Source organism: Gopherus flavomarginatus, chromosome 13 (assembly GCF_025201925.1).
Source record: "Gopherus flavomarginatus isolate rGopFla2 chromosome 13, rGopFla2.mat.asm, whole genome shotgun sequence".
Classification (NCBI taxonomy): Eukaryota; Metazoa; Chordata; order Testudines; family Testudinidae; genus Gopherus; species Gopherus flavomarginatus.
The window spans coordinates 17514766-17536358 of record NC_066629.1 but is presented as its reverse complement, the minus strand read 5'-3'; the positions used below and the strand labels follow the sequence as shown (position 1 = coordinate 17536358).

The window sequence follows — 21593 nt, the reverse complement described above, 5'->3', positions numbered from 1 at the left end:
AAACGGTTGGAGGAGAAAGTGGTGATGTTGCTACTACTGCTTCCTGTACTCCTTTTATAACCTTTAACCCAGTGCTAAGAGAACTCACTTGGGATTCCCAGGTTTGAATCCCTATTCTGGAACAGACCCAAAACTGACTTTTTGGATTCACCAACAATTCCAAAACATTTCAGATTAGATTTGACTAGACCTGATTTGTTTGTTTCCCTTCTATTTCTTGGAACTGCCACTGAACTTTAAAAAGAGTCTTTTGCCCAGGTCTAATTTCAATAATTTTATATATATGCTATAATGAACTCAAAATTAGATATGAACAGGCTTTTTGGACTGCTTTTATAATTTAGAAAGTGTTGAAACAAAACATTTCAATAATTTTGAAATTTTCCCAAATATATATTATACTTTCCAGTCAAGAAATTTGTTGAAACCGACCTTTTCCCATGAAGAGCTTCAGTTCAGACAAAACAGCATTTTCTCATAGAAAGTTTTGTCGAAACATTCCTGACCAGCTCTAGTACAGTGCATTTGACAATCTGGCCCCCAGGTCACACTGAGAAGTGCTCAGCTTACGCTAAGGGCCCCAGAGAGCAGGAAGCTATTAACAGCTAGCTGGGAATCCCAGATTCTCAGCCCCAGCCCAGAGACAGTTGACCAATGATCATGTTCTGCAAGGGAGTCTTTGTGAACTGGCTGCGCTCCCTGCCGCTGCTGCGCTCCTGGCCCTGGGGTCTGAAGGCCCAAAGGGAGCACAGCAGGCCATAGAATCCACCCTGGATGTCTCTTTGGCAGTGCTTTAACTCCTCATTTTACAGAAAGCACCTTCCTTTCCCCCATTCTTGACAACTCTTTGGTCTTTCACTATGTGTTTGTACAGCACCTAGCACAATGGGCCTAGATCTCTGTTCAGGCCTCTAGGTTCTACCACTATACAAATGATATAACAGCACCACTACACACTGTATTAGACAAAGAAATACACGCACCCAGGTGACACAAAGAGACAGCCAGCAGCAGACAAATAGGGAGAAGGGAACGAAAAGGGTAAGAGAAGAGATTTGTTAATCCAGCATGTTGTGCTTGAAAGCACCCACTTTGCTCCCAAGCAGCCGCTTATGTTATTATTTCTTCCAGAGGGCTTCAAGCTGCCTGCAATTCCCTGTTAGTTAATAGGAAAACTGAGAGATGCAACAATTGCTTTTGCTTGATTGCCTTGTAAAGGCTTTGTCACTCAGCACTGGAACAAAGGGGGGCTAATAACACCCTGTGCCACAAAGGCAAGTGCCAAGGAAGAGACAGAAATCAATTATCTGGGTGAAATTCAAAGGGAGAGAGAGCGATGCACACGTACGCATCAGCAAACAGCACGCATAATCCCATTAACAGAGACGCTATCTCCCTTGTGGGAGCACCGAGACAGGGAGGAAAATGATAATTAAAATAAACAAACAAAAAAAACCGAGCCTTGACTTCATGGCCAAAGGACAGCAATGCAACTGGGATTTCACTGGTACATGGCAAACTGTTAGAGGAGCCGGCACAAAGGGAAACCAATAGCAGGAAGCATTTCCTAATGGAAAGGTCTATACTACAACTGGATTTCTCAAAATGAGTGCCATGCATGCTGGTGGTCTGTAAAGAGCTGGCTGGTTGCACATCTCTAAGCTGCATTTAAAGACAGTTAATACACAAATGACTCTATCATCTTCGCAATTGCTCAGTTTGCCACAGGGTTGGGGACTTGCTGCATGAGGACAAATAGATCTAGTGTTATTGAAAATGGGAAGGGATGGGTTCATGAGACAATCTCTGTGTTAAGGCTTAGTGCCCCGCAGAGCTGGTCAGGACATTTTCAATGAAACATTTTCACCATTGGGGAAAAAAATGTTGCTCTGTTGATGTCAAAACTATTAGTAAGAAAGTGTCGATTTTGATGAATTTGCTGTTTCAAAATAATTTTGAATAATGAAGTTTCAAAATTGCTTAAACATCCCACTTCAACATTTTCAAAACCAAACCGGTTAAAAGTGACTTGCCATTTTGAAATTTAAATTTATAATAAAAAAAGTTTTTGCCAAAGGTCAAAAATCAATCAATTTTGATAGACCCAATATGATTTTTTTTTCAGATTTTTGGAGTGCAACAATTTTGGAGGTTGACTTCTTTGTCCCAGTTTGTGATGGGACAAGAATGTTCAAGTTGTGAAGATCCTTGTGGGATGGGAAAAACATTTCCTGTCCAGCTCTAGTCGATATGATTAAATGGTTTTTGGTAGCCTGGTATGGTGAAAGGGACCACGTCTAGAACAAAGCTCTAGGGTGAATGTGCTTTCATGATGAACGGTTGTTCCCAACACTGCTGGGACTGGCCATTATGCATCTTGCAATCCCTGATGATGGAGATATGACATTTGAGGCCAAAAACATGTGGATAGCACCCTACTGAATGTACCATAATTGCAAAACACGCAGGGAAATGGTCTAGATCAGTGGTCCCCAATGTAGTGGCTGTGAGCACAATGGCGTCCGCCAGGGCATCTATGCGCACCTGCGTACTGGCCAGCAGACAAGCATCCACCGAAATGCCGCCGAAAAGCAGCGTCATCAAGAGGTGTGGCCATCAAAATGCCACCGAAAAGCAGCGTCACCAATAGGCGCTGCCGCCGATAGGCCGCTGATTTTCAGCAGCATTTTGGCAGCGACACCTCTTGATGATGCTACTTCAGCGGCATTTCGGCGGTGATGTCTCTTGATGTTGCTGCTTCTCAGTGGCATTTTGGCGGATGCTTGTCTGCTGGCCAGTGTCGTCCGGCGCCTGCCACCTAGAAAAGGTTGGAGACCACTGGTCTAGATGCTCTAAAAGGAGGCTTTCTTCTGTCACATCAAGAAGAGAAGGAGGAAGATTTCTAGAATGATACTGGTGTCCCTGCTGCTTTGCAGACAAATGTAAACACGCTCCATATACAATACAGAACAAAGCTGTCTATCAGTGCAAACTGGTGCCGCTTCATTGATTGAAACCAGCAGAAAATGTATCCTTACAAATTCATTAAATAAATACATCAGTATTGGTTGTCAACTCACTGGGATGGCCATGGGGCAAAGCTCATTGCCATAAGCGGTGAGTGGTTGAGAGTCCCATAATAACTTTAGTATCTGCTCCAAATTGGCCTACTGCCTATGCTGCAATAGCTTATGTATGTTAAATAACCCAAACTGATGGAAGTTAAAGAACGGCACATTTAAATGAGCAATAAGACACACATTTTTAACAGCGAGGGTGATGAACCATTGAAACAAACTACCATGAGAAGAGATGGATTCTCTACCTCTTGATGTCTTCAGAACAAGCTCAGATGCTTTTCTGGACGATGGGATTTAGTCAACCATAAAAGTTACTGGTTTTAGTAAAGGAGAATCTGGAAGAAATTCTACAGCTTGTATTTTGCAGGATTTGGGAGGTCGACCCAGATAATCCAATAGTCCCATCTGGCCTTAAAATCTATGAGTAAATCCCCTTAGAAATTGTTCTGCTAAGATGTAAAATTTATGTCACAGAATTAAGATACAGAGCCTCCAACATCTAACGTGCCCAAATAAGTGACCTGACTTTCAGAGGCACTGAGTAGTGAGTACTCACAACCAATGGGAGCTTTAGTTGCTTGGCACTTGTGAAAATCAGGCCAAGTATTAATGCACCCACATGCGTGTTTAGGTGACTGTGCTCAGGCCTTCAGATTTGAAAATGGGGATGCACAGTTCTGCAAAACATAGGTGCACAATTCTGTATGACAGGTTTGGTGGGCTGATGTTGCTATAAATATATATTTTTCTCCCTAGTGGTGCAATTAGGCCAAAAGTATGTTTGACCCAATTAGCAAGAGTCACTAGGAATGAATGGAGCCCCCGCGGGTGGCTAAGCACACAGTTTATCTGGCGCTCCCTGGCTGGAGGTCAGGAAAGTCCAATGTATATTGCAGATACTGGTCTCCTTTTCACGGCCTGTTTCTAATACTGGCATCCCTAATCCAAGGAAAGAGCTAAGTGAGTCAGTTACTGAGTTCCCCTTAAAAAGTGACAAAGAGTCCTGTGGCACCTTATAGACTAACAGACGTATTGGAGGATAAGCTTTCGTGGGTGAATACCCACTTTGTCAGATGCATGTTCCCTTTAAATTTTTTCCTCAGACTAATGAACTACTAAACAAGCAGACACTTTCTTCCCATGCTGGGGCTAGATTTTGCAGACCCTTACAGGATTGTTTGATTTTACAAGATTGCAGCCCTATGGCTCCCCCACTGACTTCCCTGTGAGATAGGGCAATGCCATTATCCCCCTTTTAAAGATAGGGCACCAAGGCACCAACAGGCTAAGTGTACGGCCTCTCGTCATTTCACGTCTTAATTGCTAGAACATCCTTCTCTCTGGTGTTGACAAATGCAATCTTGCACTACTCTTATCCATTCAGGCTGCTGCAGCAAAGATCCATCTCCTGGCCCGTCATTTTGGTCACATTACGCCTCTCTTTGAATCTCTCTGCTGGCTTCCCTTTCTCCACTGCATCAGACATGAATGGATTGTCTTCACTGTCAAGGCCCTGCACAGCTCAGCCCCCAACAGCTATCACCTCGCTTTCATGTTCCCACCACCGACGTCAGTTCCCACCACCGATGGGGATGCCAGCCTCCATCGCCCATTTGTTCAATTTTAAAACACTCCCCTGTAACTCTCTCCTCCAAACTCTTTTCCAGGATGCCTACAATAAACTTGACATCAGTGAGACTGCCGGCGTGTTGAGATGCCCATCGTACAAACGACTATCGTATAATTTTTTTCCTTGTGTTCCCCCAACTGTCTGTCTCCATCTGTTTTCTCTTGTTTTACACTTACGATTGTAACTTTTGGGGGCAGATAGCATCTTTTTGTTGCATTTGTACAGCGCCTGACACAACAGAATGCTGCTCCTTGACTGGGTTTCGTAAGTGCTATGGTAATATAAATAATAATATTGCTACACCTCAGTTCCTTAGCTTTCAAACCCGTCAGCGCAGATGTTTCACATGTACAATGCCAAGTACAGAAATCCTGACTGGAATGTCCAGGTACTACCATAATCCAATTTTAAATAGGACTAATAATCCGACATGGGTTTCTGGCGCCCTTCTCTGAAGCGGCAGATACTGACTGCTTTGGACATGGGATACCAGACTAATCCTGTGTTCTCAGGGCCTGATTCAAAGCTCATTGAAAACAGCAGAAAAAGACTCCCAATTACTTCAGTGGACTTTGGATCAGAACGAACATGATGAGCATCTGAACTTGACAAGAGCTCCACAACTTTCTTGATTCCCCTTATCACTAGGCCTATCCAACCCAACCCAACCCACCTCGTCATGGGCTCTTGCTTGGACATAGAGCTAGTCTATAATTGATACCTCTTCACCAGCTAACAGAGAGCGGCACATCAATCCAAGATGTCAGAGCTGGATAGCTTTAAGTTAAGTCCTTTAATTGTAGGAAAGGCTGGTCTGAGTAAATTCCTGGAAGCACAGTTCTCTTGCTTACTGGTCATCTGTCCTGAGCACATTCGAGAGCAGGAGACGGGGAGAGAGAATGAATGAATCCACAAGTTCAGGCAGCGTGCTGGAATCCTTGACACATCACCATGAAGAAGGCAAGATTAAAATACAGTCACTTAATCCCCTCCAAAGCCTCTTAAGCATTTATATCAGGGTCAGCTCAGTCGGTGCTTAGTCAACTGCCTCTGAAAAATATCCCAATTTAGACCCTCCCGCTTACTGTCAAGTTGGCTGCAATGAGGCACAGGATGAAAGACGGTGGAGGGCAGGAGGAGGGGGTGGGATGGTATAATGCAGTGTAAGTCACTCTCATTAGGTAGCAGAAGCCTTTTTAGCCTCCCCTCTGCTCCCATCCCTTCCCAGAATTCTCTTGTGGCCTATTCTGAGCAAGATTTTCCTCCTCACTTCTCTGACCTCACAGAATTTCCCTGAAAGATAACTGGTCAGATTCCTCCCAGGAGTAAGTCCACTGGCTTCAGTGCAGTCACAGCAAGGAAAAATATATCCCACATGCTGTCAGGCAGTTTGTGCAGGGCAGGGAGGCTGCTAGCTGGGGAGGAGGGAAAATAAGTTAACCCCTTACAGAAAAGTCCTAGAGAAATCTTTGGTGTCATCCCTACTTTCCGACCATGCTACAGACAGAATTCCCTGTTGCGACCCCAGCTATGGAATTCTACTGGGGGCAGGAGAGGGAAGTGTTCAAAACCCCCCTTCTTTAGACCAGATTCTCCACTCCACTGGGTCCCCTTTACACCACTTGAGTGGCAAAATGTGGACTGAAAGCAGCCAGAAATGCTCAGTGGAGAATTCCCCCCACTAACAGAGCCTGCTCCTGTACCAGCCCCCCACCTTACCCACACTGTAAGGGGAGAAAAGGGGATACATCCAGATTGGGGCACATGATGCAGCAGAGATCTGCTGAGTCTGATCCTCTCCTGGAGAGAAATTACTGGGACCAGGTGACACAGGATCCAGTCATTGCAATTGGCTCCCTGTAGCACCACCCTCCTTTGCACCTGGGTAGAGCACTCTAGGGCGATTTCTCTAGACTCCTGTTGGTTTCATCCCGGTTTATTTTTAAAGGAGGCAGGGCAGGCCATGGCCTTAGCAGGGCTATTGCAAGACACATGGAGAAGAGCAGGGCTGAGGGTGGGGATTGCACTTAAGTTTATTTAAAAGGTGGCAGTTACCAAATCTACCTTTTTTGACCAATGTTTGGATTTGTTTTGGACCTTCCTCCCCAAGGAGACTCATGTGAGTAGCAAGGAGAGCAGGCAGCATCATGGGTAATTCCCATCCTTGATCAGCTGCAGGCTCACAGACCTGCCAACGCAGGGCCTTGCTAGTCTGGAAATAGCTCAGAGTAGCAGGGGAAAGGAAGGTGCCTATGTGGCTAACTTAGGTCTGATCCAGCGCTCAGTGAAATCACTGGGAGCCTTTCCAGTGACTGCACTGGGCAATGGATCAGGGTCTTAGAGCTTCTGTAACTCACTCCATCTGGGCCTAAATGAGAAGCTCACGCAGAAGCTACAGCTGGCATATGAGATGATGCCCCAACTCCCAAGCAGGACAAGCTGTAGAAAACATAGTAGATCCACAGCTGTACAACCTGCACTGCTTTACCTTTACAAAGCTTTCCATGGGGCTAGGCTCCAGGCCATTCCAGGAACTCACTCTCTTCCTCAGCTATGCTACTCTGGCACACTGCATTATACAGAGCCCATGCCTAGGCCCCAAGGTGCTGGAGGTGGAGCCTTCTCAACAACAGACCCACAGACCTGTAAGGAGGTCAAGAAGAGTCTTGCTCTTGCCATCTTCGGTCCACACCTCTCCTCCAGGAATTGGTAGCAGCTTGCACCTTACAGGACTGAGACCTGAAGGAGCTGATTGAATTAGGTGCATGCGTATAATCTGTAGGTGTGTGACTGTCACCATCTTGGCTGACAACGCAGGGATTGAACCAGGAACTGCCCGAGCTAAAAGACTGAGAGCCTAGGCTCTAATAACAACTCGTTGCCTTTATGGATTGGCATATGGGAGGACCTGTAACACACCAGAGGGCTATATATGCATGTGTATAGCATTACACACAAGTGCATACAGGCAAGTGTGAGCATATCTCCACCCCCCACAGCTATACACATATCCCCACGCACCCAGAGACACATTGCAAAGCCCATAAGCTCCCCACAGCATATTTTAATGTTCCAGTACCAGGGTCAGAGAGAATCTTGTTGTATCCTTCTTATCTTCCCACTGCATACCAGCACTGTCAATGCCATTGGCAATTTTACATGTAAATGAGCCCATCCATCACTCTCTACTATGCAGCACCTCACTTCCAAGCCTGCGTGAAGTTACACCATTAAATCTCCCAGCTTTACAATATACATCATGACATATTTGACATCAATCAGCTGTGTCAGTCCGCTCTCTGCAAACCATAAACTTGCTCTGCATTCCATCACCACACACGGTGATTAAAACCTTCCCAGGCTAGTTTCCTGATTACAGGGATGAATGAATATTCAGGCCTTCCGACTCCCTCTTCAGCCATCCTCTCCCGATCATCCTCACCCCATCTGAACCCCACCCCTATTTATTCACATGCAGTATGCACTCCTCTGGCAAGCTTGCCAATCAGCTGTCTTCTGAGCCATCTCATCCATCCTTCCTGTGGTCAGCGTTAAGAGGCATGTACTTCTACTGTGCCTCTAGCTACCAACTTGTCCTTCAAAGTAGTTGCCAGTCCAACTTTGTCTCTTTCTCTCGAGTCATTTAGGTAAAGCATTACAGACCATACCAATGGGAAGGATCATGCTCTGGCTGTAGGCATGTGGGCCAGTTAACTAACTTTTTTTTTTATCATGAGTGCTTCCACATCCATAACCCGGATCCTGCAAAGATTCAAATATGCGAGTATCTTTATGCAACTGTGACTAGATCCACTGACTTCAAGAGGGCTTTTCATAGTGCATTGTAGGTGTAGGATCAAGGCCTTAACATCTAAATGCACATGCCCTGATTTTCAGAACTGAATACTTGATAGTCTTGTTGACTTCACTGAGACCAGAGGCTGCTGGGAATCTCAGTCCCTTGGTTTTCAGAATTTTGGCCTAGATCTTTAGGAAAGAGATGTCTCCTATCAAAAAGACAAAGAATATGGGTGATAAGTTCATCCTGTTCTGGGTCAGTTCAGACCCCAGTAATACCCATTTTCAAAACTTTTGCTGAACACTCAGAAAGAGGTGAAACACATCATTTCCCATGTGACTTGATTCCTCCTCCTCCATCCAAAAGAAATTCTAAATTCCAAAAATATCAGAAAATGTGTTAAGTACTTTGGCTGTAAATAAGATCATTTTGGATGGGATCATTTCAGCTAAAAACATCTCCATATTTGAGCAAAATCCCAGGCATTTTTTGTGAAGGCTCCCCCCTACCCAGTAAATTGGACCTTGTGTAAAAGTTCAAAACTAAAAGATGAAACCCTCAATCTGAGGTTTTAAAGTCTTATTTCCATTCCCTCCACACACTTCCATAGACCTCTTAATACATATTTCCGTTCTCATGTCTAGTTTCTGTGTTGTTCTTGTGTTGAGTACAGTCCATTCTAAGCACATCCCCATGAGACGATAACATAGGGAACTCACTGGGCCCTGAAGATTTCTGATCATGAGCCCCATCTCCTCCCTGTGAGGTAGAAAACAGATAAAGATAAAAGCTGTCCATCTTTCCAATGATGTCTATGATCACTTCTCTTTCAAACCAGACCATTCCACCACTTGATCACCACCACTGTCTAGATGAAAGGGGTGGGGCATTTGGGTCATAGATTATGCCATCCATTTTAAATCATTAGTGAGCACCCTAGGAAAGAGATATGGAAATTGTCAAGTGGCATGAAAATAATGAGACAGGCAGAGACAGAAGAGGCATGGGAAGAGATAGGGTGGGGGCAGGGCCGGCACTTCCATTTAGGCGACCTAGGCGATCACCTAGGGCACCAGGATTTGGGGATGCGGCAATTCGGCCACGGGGGGTCCTTCCGCGCTCCAGGTCTTTGGCGGCAATTCTGCGGCGGGTCCTTCACTCGCTCCGGGACCCGCCGCTGAAGTGCCCCGAAGACCGGGAGCATGAAAGGACCCCTGCCTAGGGCGCCAAAAACCCTGGCACCGCTTCTGGATGGGAGGTTAGCGCCTCACTTTGATTCTTGGGCCATCCATAGAGTAATGAACCCTCCTTCGGTGCAAGATGAACAGGCAGCTGTACAGGTTATGAGACAGGCTTATTTGCAGATCAATAAATCTGTGTCAGAGACCCCATCTGGAGCGAGTTTTAATTTAAAGGACGGAGTGATGAATTCAGAAAACCAATAAATCAAAAAGTTGTGTATTCGCATATACACTGACCTTCTATCAGTGTGAACTACTGCAGTGAAGGGAATATTAGGGAATGGGTTTATTGGCCCATCAGCAGTAACTGGGTTTTGGAGGCAGAGTAGGGAGGGTTTCTGTCACAAGAGCCGCCCTATACTCTTTCCCTAAGAGGGAACAAGGAGAAAACCCAGGATTTATTTCTATGCTGCTATCAAAGATCAGTGGGTATCACTAGGAGACAGCACTCTCAGATCAAAATCAGGAAGAGTGTGCTTAACAAACAACACAAAACCAAGGAGATTTCACAGGAACAAATGCAACAGAGGGATTGACAAGAAGATTGGAATATCAAAGATAATCTGAAACCTCTACATTCAAAACATAGAATGTCACTCTGTCATAAACAGATAAGTAAGAGTTAATAGAACAAAAGTACTTCATATCTCTTTTGCCTGTAAAGGGTTAACAAGATCAATGAGCCTGGCTGTCACCTGACCAGAGGACCAATCAGGGGACAGGATACTGTCAAATCTTGAGGGAGGGAAGTTTTTGTGTGTGCTGTTAGATTTTGGTGGTTGTTCTCTCTGGGTTCTGAGTATCTGAGTGACCAAACATGCAACCAGGGTTTTCTCCAATCTCCTTGATACAGGTTCTTATAGATTCAGAATAGTAAGTACTAGGTGATAAGGCGAGTTAGGCTTATGTTTGTTTTCTTTATTTGCAATTGTGTATTTGGCTGGGAGGAGTTCAAATGTGTATTTGGCTGGAAGGATTTTAATTTGTACTTGTATACTTAGGCTGGGAGGGTATTCCCAGTGTCTATAGCTGAAAGACCCTGTAACATATTCCATCTTAAATTTACAAAGATAATTTTTACTGTTTTTCCTTTCTTTAATTAAAAGCTTTTCTTGTTTAAGGACCTGATTGTTTTTGATTCTGGTGAGACCCCAGGGGACTGGGTCTGGATCCACCAGGGAATTGGTGGGGAGAAAGGATGAAAGGGGGAGAGAAAGGTTAATGTCTCTCTGTGTTAGGATTACTGTCTCTCTCAGGGAGAGTCTGCGAGGGGGAGAGAGAAGGAGGGGGGAAGGTGAATTTTCCTCTCTGTTTTTAAGATTCAAGGAGTTTGAATCACAGTGATCTTCCAGGGTAGCCCAGGGAGGGGAATCCTGGGAGAGGCAACGGTGAGGGAAAGGGTTTACTTTCCTTGTGTTAAGATCCAGAGGGTCTGGGTCTTGGGGGTCCCTGGGCAAGGTTTTGTGGGGACCAGAATGTACCAGGCACTGGAATTCCTGGTTGGTGGCAGCGCTACAGGTTCTAAGCTGGTAATTGAGCTTAGAGGACTTCATGCTGGTACCCCATCTTTTGGACGCTAAGGTTCAGAGTGGGGAATTATACCATGACACGCTCCAAGGAAAACTTCAAAAGACATTGTGTTTCAACACCCTACTTTCTCTTAATTTCTCCTCTTCTTTGTTGTAAGCCTGATCCCAAGCCTGCTCAAGTCATCCTAAAGATTCTTATTGAGAAAAGGGGTGATCCAGTGGTTAGAACACTAGCTTTGACAAACAGCCTATGTGGTCTTGGGCAAGTCACTTAGCTTCTCTGAACCTCAGTTGCCCATCTGTACAGTGAGGATAAGAGTGCTGCCCTACATCACAGGGAGATTGGAAGGATAAACCCATTCAAGACTGAGGTGCCCCTATGGGCTTTGGATTCAGACCAAGGGTGGGCAAACTTTTTGGCCTGAGGGCCGTGTCTGGTTTCGGAAATTGTATGGAGGGCCGGTTAGGGGAGGGGGTTGTGGTCCGGTCCCCATCCCCTATCTGCCTCCCCAGGACTCCTGCCCCATCCAACCCCCCTTGTTTCCTGACAGTCACCCCGGAACCTCTGCCCCATCCACTTCCCCCCACTCCTTGTCCCCTGAATGCCCTGGGAACCCCTGCCCCTGACTGCCCCACACCACCCCATCCAACCCCTCCTCTCATTCCTGACTTCCCCTTTGGGAACCTCTGCTCCCATTCAACCCCCCTGTTCCCTGCCCTCTGACCACCTCAACCCCTATCCACACCCCTGCCACCCCAAACTCCCCTGGCCTCTATTCAACCCCCCACTCCCTGCTCCCTTACCACACGGCCTGGAGTACCGGTGACTGGTGATGCTACAGCCACACTGCCCAAGTGGAGCCAGCCACACCATCGCCCCCATGTAGCACAGAGCACTGGGTCAGCCCGTGGCTTTGCAGCTGTGCTGACCCCGGAGCTCACATCCCCACCGCTCAGAGCTTTGCACCCATGGCTGAGTGACCTGAGGCTGTGGGGGAGGGACAACAGCGGGGGCTAGCCTCCAGGGGCAGGAGTTTAGGGGCCAAGCAGGAGGGTCCCGTGGGCCATAGTTTGCCCACCTCTGATTTAGACCCTTCGTTCACAAAGCCAGATTCCCAGTTGGTTTAAAGAAGCATGACTTTGAAGTTTGAATGTGGCCCCTATTGACTTTCTAGCTGGGAATCGCAGGCGACTTTACAAAAGTTTAATAAGCAGAGAGAATAAAAAAAATGGGAATTCTGCAAAAAGATTAGAAGGGAACACATTTTTCTGCATCTTTTGAAAAATTCCAGATTATTTTTTTCCATTTTTTTTGACAAAACAATTGAAAACAGCCAACAAAAATATTACATTTTGATTCAGATCAAAATGTATCAAACCAACAACATTTTTTGGATTTCTGGTTTCTTTCTCCCTCCACCACCTTCCCACTGGAAAAAAAAACGAGCAGAACTGAAAAAAAGGTAAATAAAGACACCCATTTTATTTATTTCATTTGAGTCTAAACATTTTTTATTGTTGGCACTGTTATATTGAAAACTCAAACTGTCAAACATTTTTAGTGAAAAAAATTCACATGGTTTGAAAAGCTTTTCACTGAAACAAAAAATTGGTTGCTAAGTTTTGTGCTGCCCTTCGAACATTCACCACAACACTTGTGAAACAGAGAAGTGTTCTCTTTAGAGGTCACTGACAGGGACACTAAGCCACAGAAAGGGGAAGACCCACCTTTTAAAAAAAAATAGCTTCTGATATTGAATTGGATACCTGAACTGAGTGCGCAATTTAAACAGCTAGAGTCTGACTTTCTCTCCAGCTACAGTGTTCAACCTCTCTGACAGTGAGGAAACAGAAGAATATTTTCAATGGAAAAAACATCGCAAGCAGCTCTCCTGAGTAATCCCCAACTACAGCAGTAGTCAATGGAAACTGCGAGCGTTCAGTGCTGCTATTAAACCCTATATGCCTATGGTCAGGCAACTAAAAGCAGAGATACCTAAAATTAAAGGGCACTCCTGAAAACTTGAGCCGAAGTGATGTGTAGGGTGACCAGATGTCCCGATTGTATAGGGACAGTCCTGATTTTTGGGTCTTTTTCCTATATAGGCTCCTATTACCCCCCACCCCGTCTCGATTTTTCACACTTGCTGTCTGGTCACCCGAGATGCGTCCAAGTTGGAACAGCATGCCTTTGGCAGAGCTGGGCCTAGGCACATGCTGACTCTCAGTTCCTTGTGCTTATTACTAGAAAAAAAAAACTGTCAGTTTCTCAAAAGCCAAAGTTTTGACTGCATCCGGAGTGCTCATCATTGTGCAATCCAGATGCCCAAAACTCTCTTATTCTCCTGGATTTGAACCTCAGAACTCTTGAATCCTAAGGTCCCGACCCAGCAAATATTCACACATACTTACCTTGGAAATCTAAGGGACTTAAGCATGTGCATCAAATTAAGAAGTATGACCATGCAAATCGGGGTCTACGTGAAAATCATACATCTACACCAACAGCCCATCTCTCTTACACTTAAAGTTATTCTGTTTCCGTTTCTGTCATGGAATACACACAGACAGCTTGGGATAAACAACATTTGTACTCTGTGCATAAAGTTGCAACATAACATGACTTTATCTCTTAAAATCCAGAAATCTAACACATAACAACCAATTACAGAGAGACACCGCAGACTCTTACCTAAAGGCAGAAAGACACAGTTCAACTTGCCTGGCTCTTTGCAGATAACCCAGATCCCACCCTTCCCTACAGAGCCCCTAGCCTGCCAGCATGGAAGGGAAATACCTTGCAACTTAAAGTGATAGCTTGTAATATTAACATAGCGTTCAATACACCACAATTTTGCTTCCCTAAGTGTCTCTCCAGCAATAACAACGGGGCTAAGAAGAGGTAATGCAGTCTAGCTATTTGTTAATTACATGGAACACTAATAGGTCTTGTTGGTCAGTCCCATATAATGGCAGAGTCTTTGCACAGGCTTCTGTGGATTACTGTGTAATTATATCTACTGGAAACCAAACTAAGCCCCATGTCACCTACATTTGGGGATGTGGGTGTTAGAAGACAGAAATAATCATATATTAGCATTTAATAATATAACACCTATTATATAATAATCTGTTTACTACAGGATATTTACCAGCTAGTTAAATTGGTAACAGCTGCCACTGGATGAAGGACAGTTTTATACATAGTATCCCCACCCTATTTTCAAAAGTGACTAGCAAAGGGGTTCTCAAAGTGGGGGTTGGGACCCCTCAAGGGGTCGCAAGGTTATTACATGGGGGGTCATGAGCTGTCAGGCTCTACCCCCAAACCCTGCTTTGCATCCGGCATTTATAAGGGGGTTATATATATAAACAAGTGTTTTTAATTTATAAGGGGGGGGTCGCACTTAGAGGCTTGCTGTGTGAAAGGAGTCACCAGGACAAAAGTTTGAGAACCACTGGACTAGCAATTCTGGATGCCTAAACTGAGGTGCTCTGAAGAGACCTGATTTTCAGAGAGTGATAGTTCAGCACTTACTGCAAATGTGCTTACTTTAAGGTATCTCATGTTGTCCCTCCCTTCTCTGACCCCAAAATCAAGGTATCTGAAATCAGTCGTTTTTTGAAAAACTGAGACATGCGTATTTTAAAATTCCTCCAGCTGTGTTACTAATGTCAGCTCAGATTATGGAAACGGAAAGCATTTGTAAAATCCAATTTACTTTTCACCATACACGCTTCGGCTTACTTTAGTTTTCACTTTACTCGGATTGGTGGAGGCAAGGATCACTTTCAGTTCAATAACCAACAACACTGTGCACTTTCAGACCAGCAACCTTAATAGCCTTTCTCACCAGTGGAGGATTTCCTGTTCTGAAGGGTGATTTTGTTTAATAAGATTGTGTTCCTGAAAAAGAGAAGACACTTCTTTGCTACAAACAGAATCTCAGGGCTCCAGAACTTCACAGTCATAGATCTCAGAGTATCTTACAAAGGTAAGGGTTATTATTAAAGACAGCCTCAGCCGGTAAATTCCACAGAAGCAAGACACTCTTCAAGAGCACAGAGGGGAAAAGCAAGGCATATAGAGGTGCTTTAAGGTACCCAGGGTCTCCTACTAAATCAATGGTAGTGCTACGAATGCAACACATCTACTTAACCCCAGACCTAATCCCTGACCCCAAGATCACACTTCTGCCTGGGCAGTTCCACTCTCTCAACCGCAATCCCCTCCATTCCTCATTTGTTAAATAAGGATAATAATTAGATCTGGGCAGAGAAAAATAATCTCGTTTGGTGGAGGATTGGGGTATTTCAAAATTTGGTTTCACCCGATTCAGAACGAAAATGGAAAATTTTGAAATTCTGCCGGCCTGCAAGACAGATTGCCCCAGAGCCCCAGAGCCACAGGCACTGGACAGCCTTGCTTACTCGACCCCTAGGCACTGTGTCAGGCGAACTCATGAGAAGCTGAGCAGGAAACCAGGCATGCTTTGAAACCTGCCTGCCAGGCAAGGCTCCATCAAAACTCGGCCCAGGTTCCGTCAGGACTGTGCTGAACTTAAACTGTCTCCATGAAACATTCTGACCTCAACAAATCGGCAAATTCCAATGAAAAACACTCTTGTCTTGTTTACTAAGGTTGTGAACTCTTCAGGGCAGGGACTGCCTCTTCCTATGTGTACGTACATCGCCTAGCAGGATGAGGTCATGATCTTGGCTTGGGCCTCTACGTCCTAAGGTAATAGAATAAATAAGTCTGAGAGTTGCTCTTGTAATTGCTCAGTGTAAGAACATGAAAGTTCCCACAGTAGGAGAGGCTTGCCACAAGAAATAAAATATGAAACGTTTCTTTTAAAAAAAATTAACATTGTAATTTATACAGCAGGTGTTGGAGGCTGCCACCTTACCAGAAAATGATGTCATTTGTGAAACTAGCCTCCAGCGCTAGGCTGAGAAAATGCTAATTTCAATTCAAACTTTACGAAAAAATATTGATGTTCCCCAGTTTCCCCTTGGTGACGAGGGCCTCTTTGCTCCTGAACCTGCAGACTGCTGGGCTCAGCAAAACAACAACAGGCATTGTTAGCTTCGCTCCGTAGAGAAGGTAATTGAGGCACAGGGAGGTACCACTGCTTGCCCAGAGTCATTCAGGAAGTCAGTGGCTGTGTTAAGAATAAAACGTTGGTCAACATCCAGTGAAGTGAATGGAAATCTTCTCATTAGCTTCACCAGCGGCTGGATCAGAACTTTGACTCCCAGACAAATGCTCAATCTGGGCCAGATGAGCCAGATGTTGTTTATCCCAAACTGTTTGCCTGTATTCTGTGACTAAGGGAAGTGGCTGAATAGCAGACTGCACGTCCCCTGGAAGTGGGGAGCACAGTGTGTGGCATGGTCGGAGGGCTATGTTGCTGAAGAGGACACATGATACTTGAAGAGACCTGGGTCCTAGAGCAGGAGTGACAGCGGTGAGACACCACCCAAAGGGGGTGCACTAATAGGCAGAGCTAATTCCCAAGATAGCCAGCAGGAGGCGCCAGAGTGCTGAATGAACCCCATTACAGAGGCTATTGAGAGAAGGAGACTCAACAGATAAAGTACGATGCAGTAAAGTAGAAACCTGATCAAAAGGCTTTAGAAGTCTTGCTGCATTCAAATCACAATATGCTGTTGCTGATCTTCCTTTCCATCCCCATCTCAGCCCATTTGGGAAGTCAGAAGAACATAGACAGCTATATACACAACAGAAAGCCTTCCAGTCTTACACACCTTTCCATTCATCTGGTGATCTCAGATGGTCTAGCCCACACAGACTTTTACATATTTTGCATTCAATTACTATACCCCTTTAGGCAGACAGGGAAAATAGTTCGGAAATTCTGATCATGATCCTTAGTTGAACAACTTGGATTTCCCTGCATTTCATTGATCTACCTCTGCTTCCTGCCCTCTCAGCACAGAGCCTTTGTTTCAAAGTTCACAGGCTGATAACATTCCCCACGCAGTAACTAGCTCAAAAACCCTAGAACCTTCTGAGGCTAGAACTGCTCCATCAAAGGATTTCAGTCGTGTTTGAATAGTTAAGTTAACTATTGCAAATAGGGAAAAGCACTGAAGCTGGACAGTGACTAAAGGCTGGTGGTTGGGAGGTTAGAGGCAACTCAGCAGTTACAGAGGACTGTCCTTTAAGAGGAAGTTTGGTTTTTGAGTAATAGAATTAACTTGTGGAACTCACCCCTACAAGATATTATTGAACAAAAGGATCAACAACAAGGTTCTGCATGAACATGCAAAAAAATAGCCTCTGCAGAGGGCTCTGGCTGTGTCAGCGGACAGCTGCTGTGCCATTTAATGTTACTAATTCAAACTCAGCCTGGGTCAGTAGTGAATGAAAGTTACCACTATCAGATAGCTGGGAGGTGAAACTGCTGGCCTCAGTGACCACATCCCACATTACAGAAACCCAACAGTGCAGTTGGCATGAATGGGCCCTGTTCAGCTGAGAGGGCAATGGGTGACTGGCCCTGGAGATAGAGTTCCACAGGCATCCCTAGAGAAGGGTCCCTCCATGTCAGGAGGAGAAACACACTGACTTTTGAGATGGAGAGTAGCTTGTGCAGCCCCTGACTGAGATGTCCCATAGAGAAAGGACACTCCAAGCCCCAGGGCTGTCAATGCAGCATCTGCCACTAGCTAGGATGAAGCTAACAAAGGCCCAACACTTGTGGTCAGGGAGGCCCTCCCCTGCTATAACATGTATCGGGTATATTAGGGAGGACAGGTGGATTATGTGTATGTCCAAGCCACCTTTCTGTACCACCTCACCCAGCACTGTACTGAGGAGAAGGTTGCAGTGACCCCGAGTCGAGTGGTGCCATCCAAGCCCAATGGAAATTCTGAGCTACCACACCTGCTGTTTTCACTCTTTTCCCTCCCATTTGATCCATTACTCCTCCCCACCCCATCACCAATGAACCACGCAGGCTGCCTTGTTAGAATCATCATCGTTAGCAGGATCACATTTCATCAGCTAACAAGGCTCCGCTTGACCCATGCTGGCCCAACACCACTTCCTGGGGCTGTTGGGGAAGAGCTTTATTTCTAATCAAAACCAAAGGCTTTGAGGGAAAGGCAGAGAGGAGAGATGGAGGGAATAGATCTTTAACAGCTTTCTGGGTCATCATATAAAAGGATCATGTAAAAAGAGGGCAGATAAATATTTAATACATGTATTAATCTCTGTTGTTAATTTCCCTCCTCCTTTTGAACCCCAATAGAAAGCAAAAAAGCCTTTGTCTCCTTCAAATCGCTCTGCTGATCCCTTTTAAGAAGGTCAGCACAGCTTGCAAGATGATGCAAGGTGGATCAGCTGCACACTTCTTCCCAAGGAGCCCAGTGTGAATCGAGTTACCTCTTTGAACTGAGCTCCTGACGGCATGAACTCAAGGCCCTGACCACGGGTGATCATTACAGGCCCAAGGGTTCTTTTCTCAGGGGTGTGCAGTGGCTGAATTCTAGCATGGGTAAGGCCTTGTCTAGTGGAAACTTGTGCACCTGGAAATGTACCCCTAACACGGCACAACGCCCCCAGTTTGGATGCAGTTAGAGCAGTATAACTGTGCCTATGCCAGTACAGTTCTTGCTATAAACTATAATGGTAGAAGGCACCTTTGTACTGGTATAAATGGATCTGCATTAGGGGTTGTACTGGAATAATTACATTGGCAATAAATCCAGCCCTGAACTAACATAGAAACCTAACAAAGCCAGTTACACTGACATCATGTTCCCATGTAAACAAGGCCTAGATTATTTTAATCAGGACCAGCTCACTACCGCCTTGCTCCTTATCTTGTCATTTATGCCTGTGGAAAATAGATATTAGAGGATGCCATTCCATTCTGGTAGCAGTTTACGTACACTTAGCACTGTTGTAAACAACCACACAAGTAGGACCAGGCCCTTTGTACAGCTCCCTCTTGTCATTTTTTGCGGATGTGTCATTCTTTTTATTGTTTTGATACAGTTACATACATTGACTAGTTTTCCTTCTTCCTCTTCCAGGCCTGCACTGCTGTGTTACTATGCACTGTTAAACAGCTGCTGCATTCCACACGAGAGATGGCTGCATTAGCGGTAGGTGACCTGATCCCCAAGGACAGATTTTGTAATCAGTGTGTTGAGTGTTTGTGATCTTGGAGTGATTGTCTGTTAACATCTGTGTCCCTGCCTCACTTGGTGCAGCATCCATCCTAATTCTGGTTAGGAAGCAGTTACAAACATATAGTTTCTATTCTCTTGTGTATCATGGGATTCATTTTGGTTCATGTTCTCTTACACACACACACACGCCATGTTTTAACATTTTACAGCTCCACGGAGGAATGCTACATGATCTAGGGCCAGATGCGTAAGATGCTGAGCAATACAAGGAAGATGCTGAGAGTCAGAGCTTCACCAGATGCAAGTCACGAGTGCTTCATTGAGTTCAATGCAGTGATGCTGATACATCTCAGCTGAGGATTTGGCCCTGTATACCCTCAGCCCAGTGGCAGGAGGGGACATTTGGCTCTTTGCATACACAGACTCACACATTTTGTCCCTTATATCCAACAGCCAGTTACAGAGAGACACAAACAAGACCAAGAAGGAAAGGCCAGCAGTCCATTTGTCATCATGTGGAGAGACAAAAAAATAAATCACACACCACAGGCCTTCTCACAGTGCTGTCCTTAAAGAGTCGCCGAAGTAAACATCCTACTCACAGAACATTCAGCGCCTCTCTCACTCACCAACATTAGGGAAGCCACAAAACATATCAATGTGTTTTTATATATATATATATATATATATATATATATATGTTAACATTATAGTAGCAACATTAAAGTAGCAAAGCCAAGCAATCAAAAGTTAGGAACTGCCAGAATTAAGGATGCCCATGCAACCTTAATTCAGCCCCCTCGTGCAGATGCATTATGATGCAGTCTTTAATGACATACTATTTTTTCCCCCACAGGACCCTTGCCTCATTCAGTGCATGGATGGCTGCTCACTTAATGAGCAGCTATTCCATATTTTGTTGCATCCTTCTTGTTCAGTGTGGCCCCAGGCTTTATTTATCACACACTATTAGAAGCCTGCTGTGAAGACCAAATTATTTATTTTCTCTTGGGCTATTCTATGGCACACACCTTTACAGTATCTGACTGCTTCCAAGTCACAATGAATATGTCTGCACTGGACCCCTGCGAGATAAGGGGCTATTATCCGCATTTTACAGATAGGGGATTGAAACAGAGAGATTAAGGTCCAAAGTGTCTATGTAACGTCTCCCAGGAGCACAACACAGCAGGGAGTGGAAAAGAGCACTATATCCAACCTAAAACACGGGGGTGGAGGACTCCAAATGACCTGAAAGCACCATTAAAATTAACATGGAGCTCCCACTAGTATAATTTGACATACAGTACCTGTCTTTTATTCTTTGGATAGCAAAATACTGCCATCACTCAGACCCTCTTGCTTAGTAAAGATGTTCACCACCGTAATTACTCAACAAACAAGCTGCCCAGGATGCAATGGAGTTATCATCTCATCTCTCTATCAAGCTGCTGTGGGGATTTTTAAACTCACAAAGCGGGGCTAGGACTTTGGTGCTTGGAAGGGAGACTTCTATGGAGCCCTTGGGAACTGCAGAAATAATTCGGCAGGGTGCTGTTGCTTCTTCAGAGGCAGTGCTGAGCCTCAGTGGAGTGAACTGCTGCCTTTCAGGTGAGAGAGAAAACCAATCTGACCTAGCATTGCTTAGCTAAGCTGATTCACTCCTACCAGAAGGCATCACAGCTGCAGGCAATAAACGAGTAACCATGAATTTAGTGACCTGTTCTGAATTTTGCTGTCAGCACCTAAGCATTTGTAACACCTTCCCTTTTTTTAACCTCTGTTACAAACGGGGTTGCCGTGATAACAAGACTGTTCTTTATCAACAAGACAGGGATCGCTTACATATACAACCCCTTCTCCCCCTCCTAAAAATCCTTATGTCACTTGAGAGTATCGAGGAGCAGAAATTGTGGCAATTTACTGTAACCACAATCAAGCGCCCAACTTTCCGAGCTCGCAGCGGGCCCTGCTATTAATTCCAAACACTTGTGTGGGAGACGGGATTCCATTAGAGGGGCCAATTTCAAGTCCATTTCCCTGATAAACAGACAGGAGCCAGCTCCTAAATGGGACTTGATAGATTTGATTAGGGCAGAGTTTTCACAGGTTGTGATTTCGGCAAGGGAAATTGCTGTTTGATGTGCA

The 21593-nt window shown here is 45.0% G+C and overlaps 1 protein-coding gene across 2 annotated transcripts in view; it reads right to left on the bottom strand.

The window, feature by feature from the left end:
* The window catches only part of NTM (neurotrimin), a 701070-nt gene that overhangs the window by 363278 nt on the left and 316199 nt on the right, over window positions 1-21593 (bottom strand). Inside the window, exon 1 of one of the 2 annotated variants that reach the window (XM_050921720.1) lies at window positions 13972-14006. The exons of the other annotated variant lie outside the window; for it this stretch is intronic. The gene's annotated coding sequence lies outside the window, so the exon portion shown is untranslated. Of the gene's footprint in view, window positions 1-13971; window positions 14007-21593 lie in introns of those variants that run through there. 2 annotated transcript variants of the gene reach the window in all.